This window comes from Cyclopterus lumpus, chromosome 20 (genome assembly GCF_009769545.1).
Source record: "Cyclopterus lumpus isolate fCycLum1 chromosome 20, fCycLum1.pri, whole genome shotgun sequence".
In the NCBI taxonomy this organism is placed as follows: Eukaryota; Metazoa; Chordata; class Actinopteri; order Perciformes; family Cyclopteridae; genus Cyclopterus; species Cyclopterus lumpus.
In genome coordinates, this window is record NC_046985.1 from 7,956,215 (window position 1) to 7,968,155 (window position 11,941).

Sequence of the window (11,941 nt, forward strand, 5' to 3'; positions counted from 1 at the left end):
TGTTTATGTTTTGATTTACGGGATTTATCTGTGTAAAAAAAAAAAAGAAAAAAAGATTTACTGTGTTAATTCAGAGTAAAACATCTGATTTTTTTGTTTTCGAGGTCGTACACGTTTTCTCCATTTAGGCATTGCAATAATACTTTGTGTTTCAAGTTTAATAAACAAATACTGTGCTTCTAGTCACACAATCCCATCAGTCCTGTACTTTACCGACCGGTGCTTCATAAACTGAACTTTCCTTTCTTCTGTTTTCCTAAATATATATTCAGGTCATAACACCCTGAGACATGTAGCATTTCAGATACAACATGTGAAGAATCTCTGTGCTTTACGCTGACAGAGAGATGGAATTGGGATTAGAGTCCATTGTAAAATATCTTTAAAATAGCATTAGCATCAAGCACTGCAAGTTAATAATAACCAAAGGGAGTGTGGGGGGATTAGTGTCTTGATCCCGAGCCTTGTTTAACAAAACTGTGACGTACTGTAAGGTTTGAACACTTTATCCCACTGGGTTACAGGTCGATTCTTTGCCAAGAGCACGGCGGCCTTTGTTCTCTGAGCCTTTGACAACACATCACACACCTGCTTATGTGAATTACAAGAGTTATATTAATATATAGGGAGGCTGTTTTTTACTAAGCCTTCTTCTTAAAAATCAACTTAGACTAATGTGTTGACTTACACATTGTTGAATAAGATATATGAACGCTAGGACCATTTAGCATTATTTGCATGCCTATTTTGGGACGCCTGGATTTGAGAGTCGTTGACTCGTGAATCATTTCAAAGTTACATCACTTGGTGGCTTTCAGCTGCTTCTGCGACAACCCAACCTAACCTTCGTGGCCACGCGCAGCGCTCAATAAATCACTCGTTCCCGACACTTTTGCTGATGTTGTGTGACTAGAATAGCAAACATCCATTACAAAACCTGTTTTTCCCATCCAAGAATATGTTTCAAACAGAAACAACCAACGTCAAACTATCGTTCTTTGTATTTTATAACTCTTCAAAGTGTTTTTTTTTTCACTCTCTCTCTCTCTTCTTCTGCATTTAAGTTTATTCAAGTTGGGGATTGTTGCATGTGCGGATGGTTTGGAGACACATCAATCTCTGTCAGCAGTGTAATAATGCAGACATTCCATACTGGGACCCTCTTCATGAGCAGAGGAGGCACAAGAGAGGGGTGGGGGGGCTGAGGGGGGAAGTTCCCTAAATCAAATAAAGGCTTATGCTCTGGCTGAAGTCTGAGAACCAGCACCCCAGTGAGGATGCAGTGGGAATGAAATTACACGCAGCACCCTGGTCGCACTGTCTGCATTTTTATACATTACAGTTACAGAAACGTTGTCACGGTTTATCAAATGAAATTCATACGTAACATGCAATAAAACGTTAATCTTTGTGATGTGTAGGTCTGAGCCATGTTACTTTATGAATCTGAATCATAACGCATTTAGAAAATCATTTAATATTACTGGGGGTGTTTCAAATGTATGGTTCTGGTTATGTGTATCAATATTTCATGAATATTATGAGCAAAATATGCTTAGAGTTTCCCAAATCTCCACAATCTTACCCCACTTTGTCACACTAACATCAAGCTACATCTCTATTTATACCGTTTCCCCATCTTTCTGGCATCTATCTCTTATGGTGATCTTACATCCTCTGAACAATCTCACCATGGATTCAAAAGCCATAAAATGTTTGGCAGCACTTCTGATTCAACCCCTTGTACCTCCCTGACTGTGTGCGTCCCGGCTTGATGTTGACATCACATGTTGAACATTCTCAAGCACACGTCGGAGTAACACATGGAAAGTATTGAGGCTGCAGGGAGACATGGGATGGAGAATGATAAGACTGGATGCCCTTCATCTTTCTCTGTGAATACAGGCCTAAGTCAATTTTACTCTCAGCGTGAGACTTTCTGCAGCCCAAGTTTTGTGTAAATCCAATCAGCTGTCTGCAGGATTGAGATGTAGTGTGTCACTGATGACAGAGCTCGCTGAACGGGGACGATGCAGCCCAGCATTTCTAATAAGACACTCCTCTTCTCTTAAAGTAGAAATTATCATAACAAAGGGAGTCAGGCTTTAAGACTTAATGGACATTAAGAAAAGATCAAGATAGTTAAATTATACATCATTTGCTCCCCCAGTTACAGATACATTTGTTTATTTTATTTCAATACACTCAAATGAATCAGTACATTTGACCAAACTCTTTCTTGTTTACAACATTTAAATTGTCTGTTCTTCTTATTTTTTTTACAATCACACAAGCAAATGTGTGTATATTCATGGCCCCGCAGTTATGTTTTGTGTGTGGCGACAAGAGAATTCATCTCTGAGTTGAGCATGGCATTGCTTGAGTGCTTTGGCATGGAATATCTCAGTCGGCCAGGTGCAAGCTCCCAAATCATACTTCCCTCAAAAGTCCGACCCACCCCCCATGATCCACTCCACTCTTTTGGGCACCTTCCCATCTCCACCCTGTCTCTTTCTCTTCTAATTTTTTTTGATTGGCTTGATTCCATGCTCATTAGCATGTGCCATTACCTTCTGGAATATTCGGGGGGATTGTTTCCAGTTGCTGCCATTCCAATTATTGTAACATACAACACGGTTCATGACTTTCAAGTTTCTGGAAGTGTTTCAGCTTTTTCATCAAGGTCCTCAGTCACTTGTGAGGGCTGTAGATTTTTTTTCAAGGGCATCTGTTCTAAGCTGGCCCAGAAGAGAGACAAGGCGGCAAAGAGGGAGTGGATTGGGGGGTCTAGGGGGGGTAGTGGGCCCGAAGCAAGCTGGAATGATCCACCTAGAATTTGTTAAATCAAATCCTTGCACCTGGATATAATTGTCCTGCTGCTGTGCTGGGAGTTGCCACTGCCACAAAGAGAGCAAATTAGTGGCTGGAAAATGGCGACCTGTCAAGACCCGGAGCCTCACCTGGTATAATATTTTACCAAGACAAAACGCTTTCCTTGCATTGTTGGTTAATGATTATTTTGTTTACCGGCTTCGATAAAAACAGCACTCTGAATTGCTGAGATGATGAGCATGAAATCAAGCCCCACAACAGCAAACAGTACAGCAGTGTGTAATCGCTCCTCAAAGAGCTAAATGATTAATTTACATGTGAACTAAATCAAATGCAAATGGTTTTGTTTTGTGTTTTAAAAAAAAAGAAAAAAGTTCTTCTTCTTTCAGTGTTGATTTATGATGTTGGATGTGCTTTTTAAAGGAAAGACAAGTCAACATCTGGTTCAGTATCGAAACAATGCACATCTTTGTGGTTCGCCATATGGATACATGTTAAACAACAGATTTACATACATCTAAGGAATTAATAGCCAGCAATAGTAATATCTATCAGAGTCTTGAGTGCAACCAACCTCTAATCCCTTCTTGTGTAAGATCAGGAGAGTCTTTTCATCTGGATTTGGAACCTGGAATCTATATCTTAAACACCCTAAGGTGTTATATGTGCAAACTCACTTACGTCCGGCTGCTTTCGGTCAGCCCGGAGTCTCGCAGATTGTGTCAGGGGAATAGAATTACATCTTCTTAACTAAATAATGCAGTTTACCGAGATGGCAAGGATAAAGAATTGCAACCGTGGGGGGTCTGGACAATAACTACGAGCATTGATGAATCTTGTGGAAGATAACACCAGGCCGAAGCATTCCTCTAAGAATATTAATGGAACACCCTCGATTTATATTCCTTCATGAATTCCAGCCGTATGTGAAGTTTATGGTATTCATTTTCATCCATGACGAATTTGTATTGTTAAATTGCAAAAATAGATTATCATCCGTTTTATAATTACTTTTTTTTTTTTATCGTGGCAAGCTATCCAGTGCAGAAAATACCATAATGTATCTTACCCTTCTCTATAAAATGGCCATCTTGCATTTGGTATCCCACATAATATAAATTATTATAGTAAGCTTTGAAATAAAATGATAATGGAAATCAGATTTCTGAATTAAATCCAATTATGGTATTTAGTTTTATGGATGGGAGTGGAAGGAGACTTTAATATTCTGTTTCTATGAATATGCATCGGAGTGGTGTTTTGTGTTGGACCTGGCAGGGCGTTACAGCCGTGCGGTCAGAGTATGGTTAGGTGTCTCGTGGTTGCTGAGTGAAGCATTTATTAAGCAATGTGGCATCTCTGTGGCCTCTGAATGTTTTCAGGGAGAATAAAACGTGTTTTGAAGCTTAAAGAAAGTTGACAGCAAAGTTAGGAGTTTCCATTTATTTCACATTGTATGGACTGGACTACACTTTCCAACTATGTCAAAGAGTCAAATATTAAAAATCATTAAATAATGTTTCAGACTGCTGTAAAAATATCTAATTATTTGACTCTGTGGCATGCTTTCTAGTTCATTTATTGTAGCATGAAAACAAGTGTCCTTAGCAATGCGAGGAACACATGCATCCAGTTGTCTCATTCACACACGGCGAGGGAGGTTTTGGAGGAGGAAATTGCTAAATCTGGAGTCATCCATCACGGTTTCTCCTCCTCTGCACCTGCATGGTGAGGGTCGTCCCCAGGGGCCCAGGGCCATAGACAGTGTGGTACGTGGTCTAATGGCGGAATCAGCTGCCAGGTGTGCCCCAAAAGTTTCTCTGCCACCTGCACACTGAACAGGCCATAATTGGTGTAACTGTTGTCTTGCTTAGCTGGACGGAGAGACACACCTGGGCCGGGAAGGATTAAATACCTAATGCGTCTGCCTTCTTCTACTGGGGAGAAAAAACATCCTTTGAATCTCTTGAATCTCCTTCTCTATAAGGTCAAGCCTCACCTGGGCCTTGATGAAGATGCAATAACAATATCACCTGTGAAATTGCTATTACCCTGACAGCAAGCTATCTATTCAAATCAATTGGACACATTTCTGTTTTGATCAATCATCCCATCAGATTGTCCAGGATGTCTGATGATCCTGAGGATACCAAGATGTGCACAGTAGAAGATTAATGCCGCATTGAAGTGCTCATCTAATGACACGCTCCACGGATTCAACAACAGTCTAAGTGGCTTTGAGCTAACAATGTACTAGACGAGCAAAAAGCTCAGAAACACCAATATTTTTCTTTTAAGTTGGAATAAATTGACCCCTTTCGTCCCCCAGAGCCTATCTGAGGAGCTCGAATGGCCATTAGTGCCAGCATAAAACAAATGAATCGAGCAGAAGATCCAAAGAAAGCTGATGCTAATATCCAACTACAATATTCAAAGTATGCAATTACAAAAAAAAGCTGCAGGTAGTTATATTCCCTCTATTACCCTTGTCTTCAGAAGTTTCTCAACAGTTAATTCACAAATGTAACTAATCAAATAATTATCAGCGTTGCGTGCTGCACATCTTTGATTTCTTTTGTACAGATTTCAAGGGAGACAGATAAATGTATTGTTGTTACGATAGTAATAATAATATTGTTATATTAGTAAACTCGTGTTACTGACAGACTTCACTTTCCCTTGTCACAAAGGGGTCTCTTGCTTGTGTCCCTTTCCCCTATTTGGCATCCCTCTACATGCAATCACTGTAAAGAGCAGGAATACTAAAGGCTGATAGCATTGCTTGTATATGGATTTCAATAATGCAGCTTTCAATTAAAAGCACCCGCAACATAGATAGTAGTAGCTGTATTTAAGTCGTGTGTTGCAGCCAGTCTGTGATTCTTCACTACTATTTAAATGTTTTGCTATTGAGAGAAAAGACATTTTCAAACTAAGGCTTTTGGTGAAGTCATGGTATATGATTTTGTTTTTGTTAACAGAGGTATGGCAGAAAGTACGCATTTTTTTTATTTGATATTATGTTCCTTTCTAAGCCCCTATGGACAGGGCTGATATGTGAGACCATTTTTGGCCAGTTGGAATGAACGGTCACATGACACCTGCTGGCTCATTCACAATTATGTAAAAAAAGCAATTGTTAAAAACAACGATAACAAAATAAATAAATCTGAGCTTCTCAAACACTTTGATAATTGTTGAGATCCAACATGTCCAACAACAATGTGTGACTAAAACTACCACGTGTCTTTCTACGTGTCTTGTTATTGAAGTGATAAATATGCATTACATCTCACAGCTGTTTGTTTTGACAATGTCATTTATGATGTTTTGAAGCTACTTTTATAATATAAAGAACATTTGTTTTTATCATCTTTTAAAACATTTTGGCACCTCACTTTTACGTACATGACGCATTTACTGGTCTGATTATATATACTGTTGGAATATTTTGTCCTCGTCGCTGCTGAAATGTGTGATTTAAGAAAGAACAAGCAGTGGGGAATGGGAGGAAAGTCTGCGCTAATGGCTGGCAGCTTACAGACAATTGTTTGAGCTCTATCTCCCCGATGATATCAGATGCAACTACTGTGAGTTGCTTTTTGAACTTGATACAAATAGAAACACAGATTCTGCTCTCTGTGTGGAACTCCCGAGCCAGTCGGAGCTCCCGAGTGTACTCTTTGCGTCTGCGGTGCATTAGTTTAGTTCTTTAGATTTAAACTGTGGCCGCAACACATAGTGTAACACCTCCCCGGAGAGAGGCAGTGATTTTATGATGTTATGTTTAATGTGTGAGTTTATTCCTTGTAGGGTTCCCAACATCTGGCATGCTTTGAATTGTTAGGAAGCTCCAACTTCCATGTATTTCGCTTCTCCTGATTGGTTGAAAGCTTTGATTCCATTTCTTTTTTCCAATTTGTAATTTACAGTTGTCATTATCAATTAGGCAAAGGAAAGCATCCATTTCCTGTCGTATCTTTCCAGTTTCCCCCGCTATTTTGTTGATTCCCCGCAACTTGTTTACACCAAAAATGGCAGATTTTGCCGTCTGATAATACAAACAGTATTTGCAGTCGTATAGCATGCTCTTGTTCCGGTGTTACCCAGCCTCACAGGTACCTAGAGCAGTTCTCTGGAGGTCTTCTCTGCAGCCATCTCTTAGTTAGCGGTCACAAATTAAAGGCCGGCTCCCTGCAGTAAAAGACCCTGCCGGAAACTGGGTTTGATTTGTTGATGTGAGTGCGCTGAGGGCAGAGTGGGGGCCAAGCATTAATGGGATCGAGACAATAGGCCATCACTAATCAGAGACCTCAAGGTTGCCACGAGGTTAATTGTAATGCAGGTGGCACTAGGGGAGGGCGCGAATAAGAAATGTCGACTCCTTTACTGCCTTGGCGGCCATTGTGTTCTAACATTAAGCCCTAGGGCTAGGATTTGGCTTTCTCTCTGGCTCTTTCCCCTGTGTCCTCTTTACCTTTTTAATTTCTTATTATCCGCTGATTCCCATTCAACCTCCACGGGTTAAAGAAAACCTTTTGCCACATGTCAAAAGGAAATGTTAATATTGAGCCTGTCCTGACTGTTGTGATGCGTGGTAAACCATTGTGGGTGATTCAACAGTGTATTTCACATTCACTGGAAGCACTCCTGTTGCATCATTGTTATTTGTTTAAACCGACAGAAACAGCAGACCCTGCTTGCTTTTGTGTCGTTGAAAGGCCATCTCCAAAGAAGAGCCGGGTCATGAATACACAATAGGACAGTGTCATCACAGTCGCATTGGTTTTAGCCTACGGGTTTTGTTGTTTCTTCTTACCATTTTTCCGGGAGGTTGGATTGAGCTGCATTTACCATGCTGAGGTTTTTCATGTGAGTTTTCCAGTGAGCTGTTTGAAAGATTGTGGAGTTCAGAGAGACAGACTGATCACTGAAACATTGAGTTTATAAAGTTTATTTAAGTGCAGAAATAAAATCACTGCAAGTTAATTAAACCACGTCCCAGCATCAGCCTGACTGCAACACTAGCATGCTAGCATTTGTCAATTCACACTAAACATAAACTATACAAAGGGCTGATTGGACTGACATTAGTTGTGCAGGTATTTGTGCAGAAACTAACGTATTGGACGTTTTAGAATTATTTAATTATGATCACTATAGAGAAAACAAGGAATAATCACCAAAAGTATCTAAATATCATGGCAAAACATCCAATACGTGTTGAGACATTTCATTCAAAACCACAAATGTCAATCTCATTGTGTGAGCCAAGTCACAAATATCATTATGAATCATTCTCTGGGCATCATGGATACCTGTAAGAAATGTCATGGCAATCCAATTGTGTAATTTTAGTCCAGACCAAAGTAGTGGACCCTCAAATGGTCCCTAGAACCATGTCGCCAGCATGGCTAAAAAAGGAAGCAAATGTGTTTATATGATTAATATCTAACCAAACCAAAAATATTTTCCATAAACTTAACCAAAGCATAACTCAGGATGCAAACCTTGGTCTGCAGTTTCAGAGTCCTGCCCTTTTTAAGCCTCCATCCTCTGTACACTTTGTCCCCTGGAAAAAACGTTCACTGACCACGATCCATGCAGCAAAACCAATTAGCAGATAATAATTTCTATTTAGCATTTGAAGAAATAATTATAATCAAATAGCATTATTCTTCATAGATGTGCAATTGCTTAATTAACCTGAGTATCAATATTTACTTTTTGTTTTAATCTGAATTTCAGTTTGCAGATCGGATTTGTTATTGTAGTGATTAATCATTCAACACCATCTATTTCATCCTATTTGATCTGCTCCCTTTGATATAATGTCCTCTAAAGTTGGAGGTTTTTCATCCTCTTCTACGTTTGCCCAAACGCAAGAAACATCGCGAAGGCCGATCTCAGCTGCCCGAGAGTTGGAAGCTCTCGCCGTTTTCTCCCCTTTGCGTTTGAAAGGGAAGGGGTCAACTGGAGTAAAGGGAGGGAGGTGGATTGCCGTGAAAGACAAACATCTTAGTGTCTGCCAACCTGCAAATGGCCCCTGTGTTTATTCAGCTGAGGATTGGACAGCAGCCAGAGCATCACTGTGGCAGACTCCTTCTTTCATGGCATGTGTGAGGCCAATGCGTTACAATTTTTGCATTTGATACATGACAAATGAGATGGTATTGAACAGCAGGGGGCTGGTAAGGAATGGATGAGGTGAAGCCGGTATGGTCGAGGGTAAGAGGAGGGATGGGGGCACTGTGTTTCTGCCAAAACCCTTTCTTATCAAACCATCGTGATGGGGGAAATGCTTTTACTGTAATGTATGTTGTAAAAACTTGGCTTAAAAAAATGGGGAAAATGTGTAATTTATTGTTATCTCCAATGACGTGTGGAACAACACTCCCATTGACCAAAGGCTGGATCTCTCCACTTGTCTGCTCTGATCACCTGTCTGTGTCAAGAGAGCTAATAACCATCAAAACAGCCGCCTTTCGTTTAGAAAAGCTTTTTACATCTTGCATGCAAAAATATGCATTTCAGCTTTATTTTTAATCCAAATTTGCAACTTCCAAATAGTATTAACCTGGTGATTATACAGTACACTGGCTTTAAAAAATCCCGAACGTTACACGTACACCTTTCATCTCTCACCCATTTCATGTGACCAAGACCTTGGTCTGACAAAACCAGATAAAGTGGCATTATTCCAACTCTGGGCTGATATTTACCACATTCATCCGGATATGTGACATTGAGAGGGACAAGCAGAACCAGCATGGCGATTAAGGCCCTATTATCACCTGTGCCTCCAAGACATCCGTGACTTCGCCGCACATCCGCACGGGCAGGAAATCTGTCGAGGCGCAGACTAGCAGTGACTTTGAAATGAGTTGTAATGTAAAGCACTTTGAAACGCACGGCGGTGCTTACCTGAGCAGATCATCTGGCGTCACTACGCGTCTTTGGGGGGGTGGGTCGATCACATCCGTCAAAGTGTTTAGGCGGGTTCGTATCAAGCGGAACATTCTTTCATCTTGCTTAAGGAGGTGTGTGGCGTTTATGCCTCCAGCTAAGCTCTGAACTGACACCTTCTGTCCTCTTCGGTTGGCCTTAACTCGGGGTTGATCAGCAGCTCTCAAATTCAATCAGAGTGGAACCTCGTGTCAGTGTCGGGTTTTTTTTTAATCCGAACCTTTTCACAACATCACACTCAGAGATGTTCTTTCAAACTCAAGTCGCAGCCGCAAGAATTGGAAGAAGCTAATCATCTGGATATTGAAGTTGTATTTTTGAGGTTTCTTGGATTGGAAAGTCACATCGTAGCAATATATTGTTGTTGCTATTTTCTTAAGTGTCAATTCAATGTCTTTACTGTTCATGAATAATAGGAATTCTGCCTCGTTCCCACGGAATAAAGGCATGCTGTATAATTGCTCCTTCATCCTTTATGTTTTTGATGCAGCATTCCTCTCAAATGTTTTTTTTAGTGTTGACAGAAACCACAACATTGTTATAATTGGTGGGATCTGTTGCAATAATGTACATGTTCAGGAATCACTCAACATTATTTGTTGATTTGAAAGCATACCGGTATATAGCAGATTGCACATATAGATTGGCTAATAATCACATAATGCTTCAGTGCCTGAAGACTGAATCGTGAGTCTGGTGCAACAAGTCTGGTTCTTAATGAAATCCTGATCTTATGTCATCATCACACACCACCTCTCATCTTAAATGTAGCACCTATCGGGAGGTGTAGACCGTCTCGAGGGAGTCTGAGAACTTCTTTGAGGCTTGTTGGTGGAAAATGTGTCTAAATTCCAAACTTGACACCCATTTTCTGCCACCTCTGCTACTGTGGGATCCAGTGTCTTTGGGTGAAGGGGATGTCACAGGTTACGAATCGACTTTGTTGCGGCTACTCGAGCATCAACACAAGAACACCTCCATTAGGAGATGTTTCCATTTAAGGTAGATAGGTTGGTTAAAATACATGATCAATTGTCCCGTGATAGCACTGATTCCAGAGAGTTAAATACAAGTGTGTAAATGTTGTAGATGGATAATTGTGTGCTTAGTGGATAAACGAAGTTGTAAAAGCCATCTGGTGCATTTCATTGTAAATTTAAGGAGCACAGAGGGTTTCTTTTGTTTCTATTTACCTGCAAAGGACTGATATGCCTGCAAGGTGTTTGTACTGAGACAATAAAGACATCTCACACGTGTATTTAGCACCGAGTCTTGTTTCATTATGTGTGTTTACATTACAAACTGCAGTGAATTATATAAACGGTCCTGTGAGGGAAAAAATAAATTCCAGACTACCCTGCCCTCTTTCCAGGAACTAACTAACAGGGATGGTTTTAATGCCACAACATGATTTGTATTTTTACATTTGCTTTACATATGAATATATTACATATTTTCAGTTCGCAATTACAATCAGGTTGCATTGCAGGGTTAGATGTAATCCCAAAGTAATACAAATTCAGCTCACAGCTAATGATATTCATGAGTTGCAGTGTGCCCCAGTGATCTGCCTGTAGCTTGTACCTATTGTTAAGCCGTCCTTTTCTCCCCCTGAGGTTCAGGCTAGTGGCAACATTTAAGTTAATGACATAATCTACACTTATGCGTATAGTGTAGAGAAGCCGTCATTGAAATTGAAAGTATTCCAGGCCCGTTTAGTAACGTTTGCATCATATCACATCTTTTCGTCTTTTAAATTATAGCTCGGGAATGGAATGTAACTTTTTAAATCATGAGGTCTTCCATGATTTGATACAAAACCTCAAATTATTAGGAAAGAAAATACTCTCCGCTCTCCTTTTTTCTTTCGACACATCAAAGTGGCTCAGTCTGTTGTTATCCTTCATGTCATTATCAAGAGCTTTTCTAAAGGACATGAAAACTATGTCACTGCCCGCCATTTAACATAAGACAATAACCTCCTTAAGTACAAGGCTAAGTCTCAGCTCCGCCTGCATTAGGCAAAAAGAAGGCTTGTGTAATTAGTCGTGCACAATAAATCAAGTGGTGTGAATCTATTTCGCCATGGCCTAATTGAAAGTGCTCTCTTTTTTTTCGGGGGGCGCTGTAGTTGGACACAGAG